Source organism: Schistocerca gregaria, chromosome 6 (assembly GCF_023897955.1).
Source record: "Schistocerca gregaria isolate iqSchGreg1 chromosome 6, iqSchGreg1.2, whole genome shotgun sequence".
NCBI classification, from domain to species: domain Eukaryota; kingdom Metazoa; phylum Arthropoda; class Insecta; order Orthoptera; family Acrididae; genus Schistocerca; species Schistocerca gregaria.
Genome location: NC_064925.1, coordinates 506,337,058 through 506,360,554, shown reverse-complemented (window position 1 = coordinate 506,360,554; position 23,497 = coordinate 506,337,058). Strand labels below are relative to the sequence as shown.

At 42.4% G+C, this 23,497-nt stretch overlaps 1 protein-coding gene across 4 annotated transcripts in view; it reads right to left on the bottom strand.

Moving 5' to 3' along the window:
- Positions 1 to 23,497, bottom strand: part of LOC126278314 (transcription factor AP-2-epsilon) — a 750,640-nt gene that overhangs the window by 317,784 nt on the left and 409,359 nt on the right. The window lies entirely within an intron of this gene.

Genomic DNA, 23,497 nt, shown 5'->3' with positions numbered 1-23,497 from the left:
GAACGTCCTAACGCAAACCATTCAGAGGCTATGACGATTTTGTTTTATGTAGTTCAATAATTTTCAACCTATAATCGTAAATGGTAGCCAAGACTGCGGGTTTCGCTGTTGTTTCTGAGAGCGAACAGCACCTGTACATTGTCCTATATAAGTTGGACGTGGTAGCCGTGGTCAACATAGTGTTCTGTGTAGTTGTGAGAGCTTTATATCGGAGCTAAGTGACTTCGGAGGTGGGTAAATTCGTGATGATCGTATGGTGGGCGCTCCTGTAATCAGAATAGACGAAGTAATGGTAATGTGTTTTTGATGTTTTCGTATCTTTGTCTGCTTCTTATACTTTAGAATACTGTTACAACATAAATACTAGGGAATATACACTACTGGCCATTAAAATTGCTACACCACGAAGATGACGTGCTACAGACGCTAAATTTAACCGATAGGAAGAAGATGCTGTGATATGCAAAAGATTAGCTTTCCAATCGATTTCTCATACACAAACATAAGTTGACAGGCGTTGCCTGGTGAAACGTTGTTGTGATGCCTCGTGTCAGGAAGAGAAATGCGTACCATCACGTTTCCGACTTTGATAAAGATCGGATTGCAGCCTATCGCGATTGCGGTATATCGTATCGCAACATTGTTGCTCGCGTTGGTCGAGATACAATGACTGTTAGCAGAATAAGGAATCGGTGGGTTCAGGAGGGTAATACGGAACGCCGTGCTGGATACCAACGGCCTCGTATCACTAGCAGTTGAGATGACAGGCATCTTATCCGCTTGGCTGTAACGGATTGTGCAGCCACGTCTCGATCCCTGAGTCAACAGATGTGGACGTTTGCAAGACAACAACCATCTGCACCAACAGTTCGACGACGTTTGCAGCAGCATGGGCTATCAGCTCGGAGCCCATGGCTGCGGTTACCCTTGACGCTGCATGACAGACAGGAACGCCTGCGGTGGTGTACTCAACGACGAACCTGGGTGCACGAATGGCAAAAGGTAATTTTTTTCGGATGAATCGAGATTCTGTTTACAGCATCATGATGATCGCATCCGTGTTTCGCGACATTGCGGTGAACGCACATTGGTAGCGTGTATTCGTCATCGCCATATTGGCGTATCACCCGGCGTGATGGTGTGGGGTGCCATTGGTTACACGTCTCTTTCACCTCTTGTTCGCACTGCCAGCACTTTGAACAGTGGACGTTACATTTCAGATGCGTTTCGACCCGTGGCTCTACCCTTCATTCGATCCCTGCGAAACCCTACATTTCAGCAGGATAATGCACGACCGAATGTTGGAGGTCCTGTACGGGCCATTCTGGATACAGAAAATGTTCGAATGCTGCCCTGGCCAGCACTTTCTCCAGATCTCTCACCTATTGAAAGCGTCTGGTCAATGGTGGCCGAGCAACTGGCTCGTCCCAATATGCCAGTCACTACTCTTGATGAACTGTGGTATTGTGTTGAAGCTGCATGGACAGCTGTACCTGTACAAGCCATCTAAGCTCTGTTTGACTCAATGCCCATGCCTATCAAGACCGTTATTATGGCCATAGATGGTTGTTCTGGGTACTGATTTCTCAGGACCTATACACCCAAATTGGGTGAAAATGTCATCACATGTCAGTTCTGGTATTATATATTTGTCCAATGAATACCCGTTTATCATCTGCATTTCTTCTTGATGTAGCAATTTTAATGGCCAGTAGTGTAACAATCGAGATTATAGTTTGGATGTAACATATTCTTTCACCAACGTTTCGTTTGATTCAAGGCAGATTACATCATATGAACGCTGGAGCAGAGAAAGAAATTAATGTGATCGGGCGAGTCTTCTATCACACTGTTTCCAACTTCTGGTCCAGTTTACGTTTCTAGACACGGTACTCCGTGGGCCACATAGTTACTTTGCAAGGTCGATTTACTGCCAAGGATTATGTAAGCATTTTTGCCGACACGATGTTTCTTCCCTAATAGCGAAGCTGTGTTCCAAGGCTTTGCGCAAATGAACATTTTAAAAAATCAACACTTTCAATTTCAAAGACAGCAAAATACAGTAGCTCGTTATAGTATTTGATAAAATCTGAAGACGTGGATAGGAACAGAATCTCTCTTCGATTTCACCATGAGGAAGTTGTAAAGCGCTTCATCTGGTTCCAAAAGATTCCACTGACTAGCGCAAACGCACAATGCGGGTGCCTCTTTGCGAGCAGTTTAACATCAAGTCTGTGGCCGGTCAACTTCCCGCGCAGTAAAGCGTTTCACAAGCCAGCGCCGACAGGCGCGCGCGGTCGCCGCCCGGGGTAATTCTTTTGCTCCTTTGTGGCCGTATCGGATTAGAAAGTCAGTTGCCTAACGACGTATCGGACAAAAAGCGACACAATATCGATCGGGGACAGCAATTTCCTTGTCCATCAGTCGGACTGTCGCGGGCCCCGGCCGTTTCGAAACACGAGAACGCGCGCGCGTGAATGTGCCGGGCGGTGTGACTAGACTTCCGAGCGGCGGTCACTTCTGAGCCGGTCCGAATTTCTTTTCTTGAAGAAGGTAGCGGTTGCCGGCACTACTGCTGTACAAATAAATAGCCTTCGAAGTTACACGACGCGAATAAAGGCAAACGGGGAAGTCTGGTGGTCTCGGATGTACAGGCGAATGGCACCGCCAGTCGATGAACTTAACAAAGCGGGTGGAACATATTTTAAGACACTAGGAAAGGATCAAAAGAGAAAAAAAGTGTGTCGCTAATTTGCAACATAGTTCATATTGTTAATAATTGCAGGTACGATATTTGTAGAGATTAAAGAAAAGGCACTGTAGCTGACTATTTGAAAAAATAAACCATAAACTTGTTACAAACTACGGCTTGCACACACTTTATTCAACATGTAAACGTCGCTACAGGTATTCGGATTTAGGTTATGACATGTTCGATATGCCTGCCATCATTGGCAATGATGTGGTGCAGACGAACAGAGAAATTCTGCATGACCTGCTGAAGTGTCGGAATATCGATGCTGTCGATGACGTCCTGATTGGCTGTTTTCAGCTCAGCAATGGTTTCGGCGTTATTGGTGTACACCTTGTCTTTAATATGGCCCCACAAAAAGGAGTGGCATGTGTTCAGGTCCGGAGAACATGACGGTCAGTCGAGGCCTATGCCAGTGCCCTCTGGCTACCTCAGAGCCAGAATTCGGCCCCCAAAGTGCTCCTCCAGGACATCAGTCTCCTGCTTCGATGGGTCTTCCATGAACCACATCTTGTCGAAATCAGGGTCACTTTGGATAATGGGATTGAAATAATCTTCCAAAACCTACACGTAGCGTTCGTGCCATGAAGGAATATCGCACCGGTTATTCTGCGATTTGACATTGCAGCCTTTGAGGGTGAAGAGACTTCTCGATCCCGAAATGGGGATTCTCAGTCCCCCAAATGCGCCAATTTTTCTTACTGACGAAAGCCAGCCAAATGAAAGAGGTCCTCGTCGCTAAACGAAACGATGTTTGCGCATACTAATTCAGATTACGCCCCGCGGCCAACGGTACGGTTTCAATGTCCTAACGCGAACCGTTCGGAAGTTATGACGATTTTATTCAGTACAGTTCAATAATTGTCACCCGTGTATCAGCACGTGTTGTGGTAACTTATGTTGGTACGTTAATCCTTCCCTCAGATAGTTTGTTCGTCCTTTAAAGAGATTCGGAGCAATGGCCTAGATTGGTGGGACTTGCAGGTCTAGGAAACGGACTATCGGATTACTTTTCGCGATCTTTCATTAGTGAGTTGCTACGTTCATGCAGCGACAGAAACGGTTGTTTCTATTTCCTATTTTAACTGCGTCAACTAGTTTTGATCTGTAATTTAAGTAACTATAATTTCCTAATTTTTCTAGAGATGGGTTGTTATAAATTCTAAAACAATAATTTGATGATTTCAGACTGAATTTCAATCTTTGTGTGCATGTAAGATACATATCAGCGAAATATTATTTAAGTAATAAATAAACAAATCAATCAAAATTTCAGAAAATAGAAATCGCATTTAAATTAAGAAAAATTTATAACAAAATGTATCTCCTTTGGAACTGTAAAATCCGATGTGACAACTGTCACTGCTCTTTCAACGTTTTGTCTTGGAGAATATTAAAAGTAAAATGAGATAAGGTTGTAGCCGGCAGGAGTGGCCGAGCGGTTCTAGGCGCTGCAGGCTGGAACCGCATCACCGCTACGGTCGCAGGTTCGAATCCTGCCTCGTGCATGGATGTGTGTGATGTCCTTAGGTTCTTTAGGTTTAAGTAGTTCTAAGTTCTAGGGGACTGATGACCTCAGAAGTACTGTCCCATAGTGCTCAGAGCCATTTGAACCACTTTTTTTTTTTTAGGTAAGGTAAAAGAGAAATCTTAGACTAAAATACATCTAAAACCCACTGCAGGAGTCCACTGGAAAATCTCTAAAATCACCCTTACAGTGTGTATGCCAACAAACTAACCCAAGATTACTAGACCTAACTCACTAGACACACAGAAAAAGACAATAACGAATAAGAATTAGTAGATTTACAGGACCGACATTCGATCCGGAAAGAGGGAGAAGAACAAGGTGTCGAGGAAGAAGAGAGAACGACCAAACGACAGACATTGACGGAGCAACGGAAACGAACTCACTCGCTTCGCGTGAAAGAATACAGGGGTAGAAGGAAGGCCAGCCAGTGTTGTTCTGCGTGATCCTAAAGGAGACACAAAGAAATCTGGAATATATTAGCAGTACACCAATTCTATCGCAAGTTGTACGTCTCTATCAACGTAAACGGTTTCAGATTACACACACTATTGCGTTAGAATCATGCCAAACACACAATCTCCTTAGAAGTACATGTGCGCCAGCATGTAAGTGTCAGAGTGCGCTGCGGGCTGGTACTAACGCAATAGCGTGCTTACGAATGAAGATCGTGAGATAGAACATAATTCGGAGGCGGATGCGTTAACAGAGAGTTTGCGGCTGTGTCAGAGACGGTGTATCTCAAGGACTAAGCTGCTTCAATTCGTACCCTCAGCATAAGGAAAATAATGGTAAGTATGTAAATGTGCTGAGCGCTGTGATCCGGAATGCGCTTTTCCAAAGGCCAATTATTTAGATCCAACGTCTAGTTAACATGGGCTAGCAATAAGAGGGGGAACAGTAGTGTAGCTTGATAACATAAAGGAAATCCGCCAGGATCAGCAGGCCTTCTTCGAGTATACCTGGCTCATCTGTCTACATACTCTGCCTGTCGACGTACTTGCTACAGTTTAGACTTACTAGTCACACAGTATTTCGTATAAGTAAATGTCTGTTGTCAAATACACATACTATAGAGATTGCGGTCCTTTTTTATTATTTATTGACTTTGGGGACGTGCCCACACAGCCATTTCAACACTGGAACGTCAGCTATGACGATACGAATGTCAGGACAACACAACACCAAATCCCCGAGAGGATAATACTCCGACCAGGCGGGGAACCGATCCTGGCGCCCTTTAGGTTAGCCATCTGCCGCGATAAACCTGCAACTAAGGAGACGGACGGTTGCAGTCGTTGATCACTGTTTCAGGAGCAAGTAAGCAGTGGGCTGTAAAGGTAGAACGAACATGACTACTGAACCAATCCAGTACAAAATATTCCAAAACCTGCTTGTCTACCGTAACGCTCAAGTTTTGTAAACTGTTTAAAATATACAAAAATGTTTCTCTCAATGTTAAGAGAGACTCAAAATGCTGTCCAATTCGTCTTTGCAAGTAGATCTGCAATGGGGAGATTTACAACCAACAGTCTTTTATTTAAGGATTTTACATTACATCATCGATTTCGGGATTATAGAAAGCTTTCTTCATATACCCGCCAGGTTAGCCGAGAGCGCTAATGCGCTGCTTCCTGGACTCGGGTAGGCGCGCCGCCCCCGGATCGAATCCGCCTGGCGGATTACCGACATGGGCCCGTGTGCCGGCCAGCCTGGATGTTCTTTTTAGGTGGTTTTCCACATCCCACTAGGTGAAGCCCGCATCTCGTGGTCGTGCGGTAGCGTTCTCGCTTCCCTCGCCCGGGTTCCCGGGTTCGATTCCGGGCGGGGTCAGGGACTTCCTCTGCCTCGTGATGGCTGGGTGTTGGGTGATATCCTTAGGTTAGTTAGGTTTAAGTAGTTCTAAGTTCTAAGCGACTGATGACCATAGATGTTAAGTCCCATAGTGCTCAGAGCCATTTGAACCACTAGGTGAATACCGGGCTCGTCCTCACGTTCGCCTCAGATACACGACTCACAGACGTCTGAACACGTTCTGACTATTTCATGAATTACAGTAGACCCAGATATCTGGGGTACACTAAATCCCCCCCGTTGGGACATGGGGTGGCGGCAGGACAGGCATGCAGCCACCCCTTAAAATTAACCTTACCAAATCCGCACCTAAACATGCTGACCCTGTGCAACCACGCGATACGGCACCAGCAAAAGAAAGAAAGAAAGAATGCTTTCTTCATATATTCGTACATCTGCCCTCATTAATTAAAATTCCATTACTTCATTCAACCGAAATGGCCATTTCTGAAATTTGTAAATGCTATTTGGTATGGATAACCTATGTGAATCTGTTAATCAGAACAACTATATGGACAGCTGAAGATAGGATTCTATAATAGCGAAATCTATAATGTACAATGAGTCTCCAAATGGAAGACAACTGAGTGGAAATGTACCTAGTAAACGAGTGATAGACGTAAAAACAGCTGCCACCTATCAAACAGTAGGATGAGGGTACATCTCACGTATTTAATCTTACTGTAGTACAGAAAAGAGCAACGTATGCATCCATGGAGTGGCGAATAGATGACAACCTCAAATGCGAATATAGAGTTGAGTACACACAGAAATATGTCTGCCCAGAAGATTGAATTTAAAACCATTTCTTCTTAAGAAAATACACATTTTTCGTACAAATCTAGAAGAGAAGAATAATGCAACGAGTGTACGGGGTATAGGCGAATAAGTAACTTACTCGTCAATAATTCTACTAAGAAACATCTACAGTTGAGGCAGAATTGGATGGAAACAGTTCGGCTTCAGAAGGGGTGAAGGTGTAAGAGAAGCAAAGAAGCAACCTGGACTGTCAAAAATAATTAGAGAAAATTGCCGGGAGAAAGATAGATTAAGCGTGGACAATTTTTTTTTGATTTGTGAAAGGTCTCTGATAGAGTTCGGTGGATTAAACTTTCAGATGTCATGGAGCAGATCGCAATGAAATGGAAAGCCAGGAGGTTGATGTGTGATCTAAATGTGACTCCGAGAGTAACAGCAAGAACAGGAGTTGAGATGACAGAAAGAATTAAAGTCAGTGCTTGGATTGGACAAGGTTATTGTCTAAAACCAAGCCTTCATCGTATTTATTTAGTTGATGCAGTTAAAAGTCGCTTTAAAAAGAGTGGTGTGACAATAATACGAAGGATAACCAAATGTATAAAATATGTTGATACATGGCATTACTAAGTGGAAATGAAAAGACAACTAACATGTTAGGAGAAATGAATACCAGCTGCTCCTGATAAAATGTTTGAAGGGACCAAGCATCTGAGTTGATCAATATCTTATTCATCTTCCAGGACGAAACCTGTGCATGTCTAACCATCAGTCTGCGTCTAGAGTTAATCCAGTGTGAGAACGTTTTCTAAGGGTTTACGTAGCTTGTATCTGATGCGCGACGTGGGTACCAACCCGTCATTCCTCTAGTGGAGTGTGGAAAACCGTCTAAATATAATTTTCTGGCTGACCGACTCACCAGCCCTCGTTGTTAATCTTAAAACCAGCAGTGAGGAATATGCAGATAAACACGAAGAAAACTATGGCAAAGGTTTTTTTTATCACGCAATCAAAGAAGATAAAAACGAGTAATTTTTCCTCAATGTTAACCATATATATTTGCAATGACACGAATTATGTAGTATTCCGGTTTACTTAGGTCTGAAGGCGTTCACCGTTCACAAATTAATTACCTGATGAATGAACTTTTGTGGTCCGTGATGGGACACATAGTTTAAAAAAAGACATGCTTTTTTTTCTTTTGCCAGTCTGCACTTTACGAGGATTTTTTTTCTCAGCCGGCGACAATGTTAGGAAATCTGAATGAGGCAGTGCAACAAATTTATAGCTTCAAATATGTAGTATAGAAAATAAGGAGTAACATGACTTGTAATCAACAGACAAAAACAAGAATGGTTGTCGCAAAAAAAATGCGTTTTACATAAGGAGGAGTATTTCTGCGGTTCATTAAATAAACAATTAAGGAAAAGCTTAATGAGCAAAACGTGAGGGAAGTGTGTGTTCATATTCTCAGTGTTGTGCTAGTGATAATTGGAAAGACTGAGAGCAGAACAGTTTCAACACCAGCCATTGTTGGTTTACAAAAAAATAAATACGATAAAATTGGTTGTGTTCAGTTGCACCTGAGTGGAGCTGCTGTAATATTTATCAACATAATAATAACGAAATGATGCCCTCTGTGGAAGCGCAGCACAAGCACTGCGATGGAGAAGAGAAATGCTTGCAGGTATTTTGAGATGCGGATTTGAAGAATAATGGAAGATAAGAAATGAATAAACAAAATAAGGAATGTTGTCGTGTTACATGAGGTGAATGGGAAAAGCCAAATGCTGGAAGTAATAGGACGACGAAAAGGAATTGGCTAAGACATGGATGAGAGTAGACTCTATAATAACGCATGCACTAGAAGGATTGATGCCTAAGAACAGGACAAGAGCCAGAAGAAGATACCACTTAACTGGTGACATCAAGATAAACGCAGCTTCGAAAAGAATGGCGGAAAACTGGGGCGAATGGAGACTGCTGAACTTGCAGTGATGGATCTGCTTAACGAACGGAAGATATTCTCATAATCAACGGCAGCAGCAGCAGTAGCAGCGGCAGCATACTCCATAGAGGAACTGTGTATAGTGGGAGTGCGGGGATGAGTTGTAGAACATGTTCAGCCCGCTTTTGCAAGACGGTAGGGGATATCCCGTACTTTGTCACTACTGACAAGAGTAGGTCACGACGTTTGGAACGCGGATTTACTGCAAACTTCGTACACTCGTTGTACTCCACGAGGACAACAAGATGTGTAAGCAGGAGCGCGAACTTCTCGAGCGTTATTGCGAAAATCGCAAGATAATTTCGGTCGTCAAATATATACCTGTGCGTGGCCATTTTTTACCAAGAAGAGGCATCAGCCGAGAGGTTAGCGTTCAAGCCCCGTAACCACTGGATCGAGTCCGGTACGCCTGTTTTTTTTATTTTTTTATTTTCAACACAGTCATTTTCTTTACTATTTATATTACAGTTGATATAATGGGGAAAATACGTGTAATCGGATGAACTTTTATTAAATTTGCAATGTTATTTGGCAGTCTACCAGTTTTTATCATCACAAATAATATAATATTCATAATTATCGACTAGTAAACGACCAAACGCAAAAAAAGATACTGAAAATGTGTGCTTGTCCTGGACTTGAGAAATCCCTTATACCTGAAAGGAGCCCAAAACGACTTGTTACCTCCAAGTTTTGACCCGCACAGACGGCTTTCGAAGGATGTGCTATTAATCGTCTCTTTCGACATTGCAAGTTCAAGTTGCAGGACGGTATTTTTCTTTAAAACATGGAAAACATAAAGGTAAACGGCACCAGATGAATTGAATAAATGCTATGTTACCGCATACGCAAGGTCTTTTGACTTTTTCCGTGGAAAAACAAACCTCATTAACATTTTCAAAAACCTCTCTTTCAGAAGAAAACTTGGTAGCAAACCATGCATAAAGCAAAGGAAAAAAAATCGGGGCTGATAATTGGCTATGCAGCATCGAGTGTATTTTAATTCCGTCTTCCCAGAAGCAATTTCTCGTTCTCTTTCGATTAAATACAAACAGTTTTGAAGACACGAACAAGCATACATTTCCAGTATCAATTTATACGTCTGGTCATTTACTAGTCGATATTTATAAATATTATATTATTTGTGATAATAAAAATTAGTAGACTGCAAAATAACATTGTAAATTTAATAAAAGTTCATCCGATTACAGGTATTTTTCCCATTATATCAATTGTAATATAAATACTAAAGAAAATGACTGTGTTGAAAATATAAAAAAAACTGACGAACGGATCTCGATCTAGCGATCCAGCGGCTTGACCGCCAACCACTTTTTTTGGTAAAAAAATGAAGTATTTTCTTCTATATTGTTCGTTGAATTTGTTCAGGGCGGACGGCCGATGACACCCGTTCAGTTTGTTCGTTGATCCGTCCGCTCAGTATTATTATTAGAAAGGGTTTGTTTTCGTTCGTTTCATCTGCTCTGGGCGGACGTCGCAAGACACCCGTTTCAGTTCGTTGTTGATCCATTAACTCAGTTCTTTTTTATTATTATTATTATTACAGAGGGCAGCTAACCCTCTGACCGAACACGCTGCTACCGTGCCGGCACCACTGGGATGCAGCCGCTTCATGGAAAAAATGGTCACGCACAGATATATATCTGACGACCGAAATTATCTTACGATTTTCTCTGTAACACTTGAGAAGTACGCGCTACCGCTTACACGTTTTGTTGTCCTCATGGAGTACTACGAGTGTACGAAGTTTACAGTAAATCCGCGTTCCAAACGTTGTGGCCTCCCCTTGTGAGTGAGGGAAGACAGATATTAATAAGGAAAGATTCTAGAAATCGAACTTCAAAACTTCGTATGCACACACAGACATGTGGGAGAACAAGTAAATGAAGACAAGTACTCTTCCCACCCATTAATTGCAACGACTGCGCTATGAAACGAAATATGAAACACCTGCAGTCCACGGAGTGGTAGTACCGACCACACACAACGCAACCGTATGTCGTTCCTCTTCGCCACGATGACATAAATCACCTCGTGTGTGACTTCAGTCAGTGGCAGCTGCCGCACCGTGTCTGCTACGAGTAGAATGTGCCGCCAATGTCTTCATTATACGCTTTTATCCCTGCTCAAGAGCTCTGAGCGAGGCAATTAACTGTTATGGTTGCGATTAAGCCGGCAGTTGGCGGCCCACGGAGGTAGACGTGAATGTGCCGTCGTGATGCCTGAATACCACGGTCATATTCATGAGCGCCGGCATCAGGCGAACAACCCAACGCCGTGCTTCAGTAAACCGTACTTAGTCTCCGAATACATTTCCCCGATCACTTCTTACATGTTGCTCCACTCTTCCACGCGCTTCAGACAGGTTCTTTCTCTGACTCGTTGTGAAGCTAAAGTAACGACTTCAACGGCGATGTGCCGGAACGAAAGCGGACAGCTTTGTACCTCGTTAATCAATATGTATCTGACAATGAGTCAAACTAAACTGAAATAGTTATTGTGATTGACAGACAGTCAGTTCTAAAAGAAAGTGTACGCCATAATTTTAAATGTAACTTCCGCAGCGACATCTCCGGTAGTGGTCTCGAATCTGTACTCGATGCGCGTTTGCACAGTGTATAGATAAACAGTGAGAGAGTTGAATGTTTTGTGTTGTCGGCTGGAGTTTTTGCTATTTCCACTTATTTAGAGTAAATTTCCACGCTGAAAAAATGTGGAATATTTATCAAAAAAGTCTTCTGAGGTCTGTTAAGAAGCTATTCAGTTCGAACGAGGCAAACTGGGTGGTTCAAGAGGATAATGATCCGAAACAACCCATCCCCTCTTTACAGCATAGAAACAAGACAATGGGGTGTCCACGATGGATTGGCCTACAATGTCTCCGGATGCAAATCCGATCGCATTTTGGTCGTATATTAAGGTAAAGCATAAAGGAAGGCCAGTATTTATTTTGAAGCAGCTGTCATAAAAATCAGGTCGATATGAAGAGCGTTACCGAGAGAATAAGCAGAAAATGTCGTGAAAAGCATGCCTAAAAGGTTCAAATGGTTCAAATGGCTCTGAGCACTATGGGACTTAACTTCTGAGGTCATCAGTCCCCTAGAACATTGAACTACTTAAACCTAACTAACCGAAGGACAGCACACACATCCATGCCCGAGGCAGTATTCGAAGCTGCGACCGTAGCGGTACCGCGGTTCCAGACTGTAGCGCCTAGAACCGCTCGGCGCCTAAAAGGTGCCAAGCTATAATCGATAATGGCGGGCAATTGGATTACGTATTAGATAATTGTGCAATTAGTACTGACAAGTATTTTCATGTAAACATTATTTATAATAGTACCTTTTTTTCATACAGATGAGGGCCTACGTTTTCTTGTGGTACTGACTGTATAACTGCATCACTTCCTATTTCAAGGATTCCAATGTAATGTTTCCGTCTTTTTCCACTGCATTAATCGACAGCTCAGACATAGCATTTTATTCTTTGTAATGGTAATCGTACGGCAGAAGAGAATATTGTTGACCTCAACGGTCGTTATCTCGTGATTACGAATGTTTGAGCAGAACAATACAAAGGTAAACAGAAAAACATAACTGAAGAAATATATCGAACTACTATTAGCGATAGTTTAGTGACAAAACGGGGTATGAGAAACACATTGGTACCATCATCGCATTTTTGGATATTTATAGAGAGAGCGTCTGACAAATAAATATAGTTTTTCCACACATAACTACATGATAGACGCGTGTAGATAGGTGCATCAGACAAGTCTTTAGGCCGAAGAAAACAAGAGAACTATTTGAAGGGAGATTAGAACTTAATTCTGCGTCGACAAAAATGTTCAAGAATATTATCAATCCTGCGAAACTAATTTATTTTAGCCATATTTCATTACCATAAACCTTTTTTTAGGTAAGTTACTATAAAATGGAAGCTTACCATAGCATTCATTCATCCGTTCATTCCGTATAGGCCATCTTTGGACCACGTTATTTTAACTGTCTTGCTTTACGTGTTCTGCTGTTTGCCCAGTGCTCCCGCATTCGTTCTCGGTGTTGCTCTTTCCTCTTCTGGGTCCAAGCCTTTCCTGTTTTTAGTTTTGGCTTTTCGTGGAAACCTTGCTACGCCATAAGCTTCTCCTTGAGTGGGACAAGCTCCAAGATGTCATCATGGGTGATCCCCACTTCTATAAGATCTTTCTCCACCTCTGTGAACCAGGCCCATTTTGTTTTCTTCTTTTGAAAGAAAGTGATAATACGATTGGTGAGTCTTCCAGGGCTCATTCGAGCCATATATCCGTAAAACATAATCCTTATTTTCCGTATGGTACCGATTATCTTCTCTAAGTGGGAATACAGTTCATGGTTATGACGTCTTCTATATTGCCCATTCTCTTTGATGGGACCTAAGATCTTTCTCAAAATCTTCCTTTCCTTGGCTTCCAGTTTTTCGATTAGGCCTTTCTTGTTCATTACTAAGCATTCAGAAACGTACAAAGCCTCCGAACGGATAACACTACAGTAATGCCTTAACTTTGCATTGAACGATACTAATCTATTGTTGTAGACGTTTTTGGTTAAATGGAATGCCATTTCCATTTTGTTCATGCGTGATACGAAGGCTTCTTTCTCTGATAAGGTGACTGTTATCTATTCTCCGAGATATTTAAACGTTTCAACTCGCTTAATTTTACCTTGACCCACTACAAGCTTCCATGGTGCTGAATTTGTCTTCGTTATATACTCGATTTTCTCAAATGAAATTTGGAGGCCAGTCTTCTGTGATTGTACGTTAAACTCACTAATCTGTCTCTCAGCTGTTACCATGGAATCAGAAAAAATTGGAAAATCATCTGCAAAAGCGAGACAATCGCTTTCAATATTTTGTTTCTTGTAACCCAGCCTGACACCATTTTTAATTCCTTGGTTTTCCAGATCTTTGCGCCACTCACGAATCACCTTATCGAGGGCACAGTTGAAGAACAGAAGTGAGAGCCTATCTCTTTGCCTCACTCCAGTCTTTATTTCAAAATCTTCTGCTGTTTCTTCTCTAAATTTCACTTTTGAGGTTGTGTTGGTTAGTGTTTGCTGGATTATCGCTTTGGTCTTCTAGATTTCTGATCAGGGTTTTACGATCAATCGAGTCGTATGCCTTTTTGAAATCCACAAAGGTCACAACAAAATTTTTATTCCTGAGCTTCAGGTACGAAAATATGGATTTGAGGTTCATTATCTGTCGACGCGTGATCGCCCCTTCCTGAAACCTGAAAGCGGTCCTATCACACTTCCCTGGGGCACTCCTGGCGATACCCTTGTCTCTGATGAACAGCCGCTGTCGAGGACAACAAACGGGGTTCCATTATTTAAGAAGTCTTCGAGACACTCACATATCTGTGAACTTATTCCTACCCTCGTGAACAGTCTGCAATCGGGCACCGTGTCAAATGCTTTCTGGAAATCTAGAAATATGGAGTCAACCTGTTGCCCTTCATCCATACTTCTCGGTGTATCATGTGAGAAATGGCAAGCTGAGTTTCTCACGAGCGATGCTTTCTAAAACCATGCTGACTCGTGCACATAAATTTCTCAGTCTCCAGGAAGTTTATTATACAGGGTGGTCCATTGATAGTGACAGGGCCAAATGTCTCACGAAATAAGCATCAAACGAAAAAACTCTAAAGAAGGAAACTCGTCTAGCTGGAAGGGGGAAGCCGGATGGAGCTATGGTTGGCTCGCTAGATGGCGTTGCCATAAGTCAAACGGATATCAACTGAGTTTTTTTAAAATAGGAACCCCCATTTTTTAATTATATATTCGTGTAGTAAGTAAAGAAATATGAATGTTTAAGGTGGACCACTTTTTTCGCTTTGTGATAGATGGCGCTGTAATAGTCACAAACATATGGCTCACAATTTTAGACGAACAGTTGGTAACAGTATTTTATTTAAATTAAAATACGGAACGTAGGGACGTTTAACATTTTATTTCGGTTGTTCCAATGTAATGCATGTACCTTTGTGAACTTATCATTTCTGAGAACACATGCTGTTACAGCGTGATTACCTGTAAATACGATATTAATGCAATAAATACTCAAAATGATGTTCGTCAATCTCAATGCGTTTGGCAATACGTGTAACGACATTCCTCTCAACAGCGAGTAGTTCGCCTTCCGTAATGTTCAAAAATGGCTCTGAGCACTATAGGACTTAACATCTATGGTCATCAGTCCCCTAGAACTTAGAACTACTTAAACCTAACTAACCTAAGGACATCACACAACACCCAGCCATCACGAGGCAAAGAAAATCCCTGACCCCGCCGGGAATCGAACACGGGAACCCGGGCGTGGGGAGCGAGAACGCTACCGCACGACCACGAGATGCAGGCCTTCCGTAATGTTCCCACATGCATTGATAATGCGCTGACGCATGTTGACAGGCGTTGTCGGTGGATCACGATACCCAATATCCTTCAAGTTTCCCCAAAGAAAGAAATCCGGGAACGTCAGATCCGGTGAATGTACGGACCATGGTATGGTGCTTCTACGACCAATCCACTTGTCATGAAATATGTTATTCAATACCGTTTCAAACCCACGCGACCTATGTGCCAGACATCTATCATGTTGGAAGTACATCGCTATTCTGTCAAGCAGTGAAACATCTTGTAGTAACATCGGTAGAACATTACGTAGGAAATCAGCGTACATTGCACCATTTAAATTGCTATCGATAGAATGGGGGCCAAGTATCTTTCCTCCCACAATGCCGCACCAAACATCAACCCGCCAAGGTCGCTGCTGATGTTCCACTTGTCGCAGCCATCGTGGATTTTCCGTTGCTCAGTAATGCATATTATGCCGGTTTACGTTACCGCTGTTGGCGAATGACGCTTCGTCGCTAAAAAGAACGCGTGCAAAAAATCTGTCATCGTCCCGTAATTTCTCTTGTGCCCAGTGGCAGAACTGTACACGACGTTCAAAGTCACTGCCGTGCAATTCTTGGTGCATAGAAATATGGCACGGGTGGAACCGATGTTGACAGAGAATTCTCAACACCGAAGTTTTTGAGATTCCCAACTCTCGAGCAATTTGTCCGGTACTGATGTGCGGATTAGTCGCGACAGCAGCTAAACACCTACCTAAGCATCATCATTTGTTGCAGGTCGTAGTTCACGTTTCACACGTGGCTGAACACTTTCTGTTTCCTTAAAGAACGCAACTATCCGGCGAACGGTCCGGACACTTGGATGATCTCGTCCAGGATACCGAGGAGCATACATAGGATACGCCCGTTGCGCATTTTGAGCACAAAAGCTTATGCATAAACACGGAATCGACCTTTTTGGCAATTGGTAAACGGTCCATTTTAACACGGGTAATGCATCACGAAGCAAATACCGTCCAGACCGGCGGAATGTTACGTGAAACCACGTACTTATACGTTTGTGACTATTACAGCGCCGTCTATCACAGAGCGAAAAAAGTGGTCCAACTAAAGCATTCGTATTTCTTTACGTACTACACGAATATGTAATAAAAATGGGGGCTCCTATTTAAAATAAACGCAGTTGACATCCGTTTGACTTACCTAGCGGGCCAACCATAGCGCCATATGGTTTCCCCATTCAAGCTAGACAAGTTTCGTTCTTTGTAGTTTTTCGTTAGACGCTTATTTCGTGAGATATTTGGCCCGGTCACTATCAATGGACCACCCTTATAGAGAACTACAGCGGTCCTATCACACTTCACTAGGAGCTCCTGACGATACCCTTGTTCTGATGAACACTTGCTGTCGAATAACATACTGGGTTCCATTATTTAAGAAGTCTTCGATACACTCACATATCTGTGAACTTATTCCCATCTTCTTGAACAGTCTGCAATTGGGCACCGTGTCAAATGCTTTCCGGAAATCTAGAAATATGGTATCTGCCTGTTGCCCTTCATCCGTAGTTCTCGGCGTATCATGTGAGAAATGGCAAGCTGAGTTTCGCACGAGCGATACTTCCTAAAACCATGCTGATTCGTGCACATAAGCTTCTCAGTCTCCAGAAAGGTTTTTATAGTTGAACTGAGAATATGTTAAATGACTCTGCGGCAAACAGCAGTTAAGGATATTGGTTTGTAATTTTCTACATCTACATCTACATCCATACCCCGCAAACTACCTGACGGTGTGTGGCGGAGGACACCTTGAGTATCTATATCGGTTCTCCCTTCTCGTATTGTTCCCCTTCTCGTATTGTTCGTGGAAAGAAGGATTGTCGGTATGCGTCTGTGTGGGCTCTAATCTCTCTGATTTTATCCTCATGGTCTCTTCGCGAGATACACGTAGATGTAGACTCCTCGGTGAAGGTATGCTCTCGAAACTCCAACTAAAGTCCGTACCGAGCCACTGAGCGTCTCTCCTGCAGAGTCTTCCACTGGAGTTTATTTTGCGGGTCTTTTCGTCTACCTTCCTTATATACTGCAGTCACCTGCTCTAAACTGCGGTAGAGGAAGAGCAAACGTAACAGCTGAGTTTGTGGTCAGAGAAGAGACGGGCAGGAGAGGGGTCCATGTGGCTATGCACACCCGGCCATCGGCCGCTGCGTAGAGAATCGCGACCCGGCGGAAACTGCCGCCGTCTGCCGTCCGCTCCACAAATCAGGGCCCGCTCCATAAACATGTCGCCTCCCGCGCACTTGGCGCGGCAGCGGCAAAAACCAGCCGGAGAGCCGCGATTTAATACGGCCGGCCAGCCGGCCATCTAGACCGCCGCGCGCGGCGGTATTTAAACCACGGCGACCGCCCCGCGGGCCGTGCATTCCGGCCGCCTCGCTGCCGCTCGCTACACGGGCGCCGTGCGCCGTGTGTGAATGGCAGCGGTGCTCTAAGTGGCGCATTCCGAACACGGGTTCATTCAGGCGGCCGTTCGGCTGCCAGTCGAAATTTACGACACGCGCTGCGTGCTAGCGTGCAGAGAACGACGGGAGCGGGACAACAGCTGTTGTCCGGCAGCGTTTAATTCATTTCACTGCGGGACGATACCTGCATTTGCTTTTGGCGTCCCATTAAGACGTAGAGCAAAATGCATTCTTGACGCTTAGATATGTACATATTTATTCTAAATGATGGACCCCAGTTTTCAGAAATTCGTACTTATACCAATGAAAAGAGGAAGTTTCAAAGTTCTTTTTCATAATCTTTGATATCAATTTAATAATTTGTAATAATTTGTAAGTATGAAACTTCTTGGCAGATTAAAACTTTGTGCCGGACCGCGACTCGAAATCGGGACCTTTGCCTTTCGCGGGCAAGTGCTCTACCATCTGAGTTACCCAAGCGCGACTCACGCCCTGTGCGCACAGCTTTACTTCAGCCAGTAGCTCGTCTCCCACCTTCCAAACTTTATAGCTCTCCTGCGAACCTTGCAGAACAAGTACTCCTGAAAGAAAGGATATTGGCTTGGCTCTGAGCACTATGGGACTTAACTGCTGTGGTCATCACTCCCCTAGAACTTAGAACTATTTAAACCTAACTAACCTAAGGACATCACACACATCCATGCCCGAGGCAGGATTCGAACCTGCGACCGTAGCGGTGACGCGGTTCCACACTGTAGCCCCTAGAACCGCTCGGCCACTCCGGCCGGCGAAAGGATATTGCTTAGCCACAGCCTGGGGGGTGTTTCGAGAATTCTCATTCTGGAAATTTGTAATTAATTACTTTTTAATAATTATTTAATAATCTGAAATACGATAAATGTTACAAGCGTTCAATGTGGCCACTGTTGGCTGCACAGCAAACATCGACGCGGGAGCCAAACTCGTCCCATACACGCGAAAGCGTATCTGCTGTTACTGAATGGACGGTAGCAGTGATCCGATTCGCCGGCCTCTGTGGCCGAGCGGTTCTAGGCGTTTCAGTCAGGAACCGCGCTGCTTCTGCTTCGGTCGTGGGTTCGAATCCTGCCTTGGGCATGGATCTGTGTGATGTCCTGAGGTTAGTTAGGTTCAAGTAGTTCTAAGTCTAGGGGACTGATGACTTCAGATATTGAGTCCCATGGTGCTTAGAGCCAATGATCCGGTTCCGCAGATCGTTCAGATTGGTTGGTAGAGGTGGGACGTAAACAGCTTCCTTCACATAACCCCATTGATATCAAACATTTGAAACTTCCTGTTTTCATTGGCATAAAGCTTGTTCATTTTGGATTTGTACTTGAACGCATACGAACTATTGAAAATGGGTCCATCATGTAGAATACTATTACAGCTACAAAAGTAAAACTTGAGACTATTGTGTACAACATAATCCTTTATATTCTGTGCAGTTTTGGTTTGAAAACGCACATCCACATGCATTTTATAAGGATTTTAGTTTTTATTGCCATTGTTTCTATACTATACCTTTTCTTGTAAATTAAACAAGCAATAAAAATGGAATTTCATACTTTACAGAAGCATAAGACCGTACTAAAACGCGCTGGATCAGATTTTTGTTTAAGGCCATAGTTGCTTTGTAATTAAGTTTTCAGTTTTGTGTTACCCGAGGCTGCTCTATTTTTCTCACATCTTAACGGAGAACTTTTTGCAAAGGAAAAAGTGTGGCACAGGATTATTCAGTAAGTAATTCTTAAGAGCTACGCCAAATTTCACGGTGTCAGCCTTTACAGTTCCTGACAAAAGGCGCATTATAGGTAAAAAAAATCAGCTTATGGTGATATGCATTTAATCTTTTTTATTTCAATTTTTGACAATATTCCTAGGCCTAAGAGGCTGATTCTGTCCATGTCTATAATATTTCCTCTCTTCATGCAGAAATTTGTTAACAAATTAGGTACTGACACGAATTTTGGGAGGTGGGTTATGCGAGAAAATGAGTCGCTGAGAAGAAGGCTCTCCCATATGGATAAAAACGAGGCGGTGCAGTAGGAACACCGTGGCCTCGTATTCGAGAGGGCGATGGATGGTGGTTTAAATCCCTGTCCTACCAACCACATTCAGATTTTCCGTTGTTTTCTAAATCGTTTACGGAAAATTTTCTCATAACTGCTCTGAATAGGATATGGCTTATTTCCTTTGAGCTTCCTTCCCAATCTTAGCTTGTGCTCCGTCTCTAATGATCGAACCTCCCTTCCTTTTACGGATAATAAATCAAATATAAGGCTCGACAAAGTAAATCGGCAACTCTATGATAGTAACTGCAACATCGGAGATCGCTTGTCACATTATAACTTTTATAATATTCAGCTGTAGCAAATGCGGAGAAATAGAAAACACACAACTAACCGAGACACATATGATTTGGAAACAACTAACCGAGCATTGGTTTGTTACAGCGAACTCGCATAGTGTCCGATGCTAACCTCTCGTTTTTTTGTATTTTTTACGGATAACTTACAATGTAAAATTTCACTGTTCGTAAATGTATGGGACAAAATCTGGTAGCCTTTATTGCAAAACAAGTACTTCATACCCGAAGCTGAGTCACCATGTTGATGCAAATATAAAGGGAGACAACCACTAAAAACTTTTAGAAAATCGTCTGGTTGATTATTATTATTAGAAACGGATAAAGCTTTTCCCAAAATTACTGTGGAGGAAATTGATCAGGATAAGCGCGTAGTAATTTGAGTGAAGCGAGCATACGGAGTCATCATTAACACGTACATTCGTCGTTCGTTTTGTACATAAAAATTATAAACAACTAACATTTTTCTCACATTCAAGGCTACTGATTTTTATAGAGGTCTGTATTTCATCGCTCATTGTACAAGACATTTATAATTCTGAAAATTACTGTGATGCACAAAACCCTCTTGAATAAACGGGTAGGCTAAGAGACAAAATATGGAAACATCTCCTCTTTCTACTTAGAAAAGAAACTTTCTCGTTTAACAAGTTCAATAATTTAAAATGAAAACATATAGTTGTTTGTGTATTGCACACTGAGTATTATCCACTTAGAAATAATAATAATAATAATTAATTAGAGAAGCATAATAAAAAAAGGTATTCGGTCTGCTTACGTGAATGTTGCATAAAAATTTTCCTCTTATTTGATGACTGAAATCTGGTTACACAAAATAAAACAAGAGAAAGGACATAGTATAAAATGGTATGTTGGCCTCATAACTTGCAACAAAGAAAGCGATAAAATGTCTCTGAGCACTATGGGACTTAACATCTATGGTCATCAGTCCCCTAGAACTTAGAACTACTTAAACCTAACTAACCTAAGGACATCACACAACACCCAGCCATCACGAGGCAGAGAAAATCCCTGACCCCACCGGGAATCGAACCCGGGAAAGAAAGCGATACATAACAACTGAGAACGCCAAAGATGATGATGATTATATTAGTTTCCGGGAGTTCGGCGGTAAGAAGGCGGAAGACAAAATAGAAAACGTTTTATAAGCATGTAGAAGGAGACAGACCCACAGCACAGAAGTTGTACCTTTGGTGTCGCTCAGAACATAACGGTACCTATGTTTACACTGCTACAGGAGCGATGTAGACACTAAACAAAGTCATTCGTGTGTTGAAATGACATTGCGAAAATATCCCATCGTTAGTGGGCCGTTATCTCAGCGACGCTGACAGTCAGCGATGGGGAATTATTTACAAAAGTCAACATTGGTGGCTACCCCATTCCTACTGCACTATTGCCGCATAGGGAATGTTCTGGTTGAAACAGTGTTACTATGTACGTCGAACTGCACGGCTGCACAGATGTGCACCTAGTTTCAGTTTTGTAGCTTCAATAGCTTCAAGACGTCATCTATACCAACTCCCTAAGTTACATGAATGAATTTCGGTGCGCATTTAAAATTAGACGAAGTAGTTGTTTATGTATGTATTTGCTTTTGTTTACATCATATTCTACTTCATGTTGCCCGCGTCTCGTGGTCGTGCGGTAGCGTTCTCGCTTCCCACACCCGGATTCCCGGGTACGATTCCCGGCGGGATCAGGGATTTTCTCTGCCTCGTGATGGCTGGGTGTTGTATGACGTCCTTAAGTTAGTTAGGTTTAAGTTTTAAGTAGTTCTAAGTTCTAGGGGACTGATGACCTAAGATGTTAAGTCCCATAGTGCTGAGAGCCATTTGAATCTTTTTTTTTTTTTTTTTTTTTTTTTTACTTGATGTTATTGTCATGGCAAATTTGCTTTCATGATTAGGCGCCTCATTTGTTCTTGAGAAAATCAATCATATTACTTTCATCAATAAAATATACATGCAAACACAGAACTAAAACGAGATCTCCAATGAAAAAGCGAATTAAGCGCAGGAATTTAACTGTATAATACTGTAGTGAAATTGTTGCATTTGCTACAGAATTTCCCGGCGGGATGTGTGCCGTAAAGTCGATAGTAATCACACGTATCAAAGTAATCAGCAGATGAAAATTGAGGTGAATGCTTTAAATTCACTCCTAGACCTATTCTGTAAGTTATATAAAACAAGTTTCGGAACGCAAAGAATTATGATAACTTGAAACAAAAGAAAACAGAAACAAAAACAATAAAAATACGCCATTACCCCTTTCCGCAACCGCTGATGAGCTCGAAGAGTTGAAATAAATGCATGCAACGATAACGCTGGGTTTATGGGAGTGTAGTGTTTCGCGTACGTTTTAAATTTTAGGACACTCTCTACATGGTCCTCCTGATGTGGTTCCAACAGAGGTTGAAATCTTGAAACAATTTATACAGTGGTACAATCGTTAAGTCAAGAACGCGACTAAACGAAATAAATTTACGATTCTGAACAACATGTAGCTGTCTCCATGATGTGTCTTATTATCCTCGCCATACATTTCTGTTGTTAGATTCTGAAAGGAATCGAAAATTTTACTTATCTTTTACCAGGCATGTCAACGTACGAACTCTTGAATGATCGTAGAAATACCACTATAACGTGCATTTATAGTCAAAGAAATGTCAATTTTTAGTATCACAATAAATGAAAGGCCTGTTACAACAACGGGACTTTTCTTCAAGCCTGCTGCCGGCCGCGGTGGTCTCGCGGTTCTAGGCGCGCAGTCCGGAACCGTGGGACTGCTACGGTCGCAGGTTCGAATCCTGCCTCGGGCATGGATGTGTGTGATGTCCTTAGGTTAGTTAGGTTTAAGTAGTTCTAAGTTCTAGGGGACTAATGACCACAGCAGTTGAGTCCCTTAGTGCTCAGAGCCATTTTTTTTTCTTCATGCCTGCTGCTTATTACTTTTACGAAATTGGCACCATTTGCAATGGCACACAAATACACAGCAGACTTAGTAATTTGGCCACCAATTTTATTCGATAACTGAAAAAATACGCAATTATTTTTATAATAAACAAGCCTTGGTTTAGCTTGTTGTCGAAAGACTGGAAAGCTCGGAAACTCTATGGACGTGAAGATTGTTGGTTAACAGGATGTAAACTGAAGACAATTAGAATTGGCAAAAAGAAACAGGAACTTAGTAAAAGATGAAAAGATCTTGTACATCTAGGAACGAAAGTTCAGCATCGATACCAGCAATACTCTTAATGGAACAGTCACGAAACAGTTCATTAAAAATTAGGGCAGTTTAAGAGAAAATAACT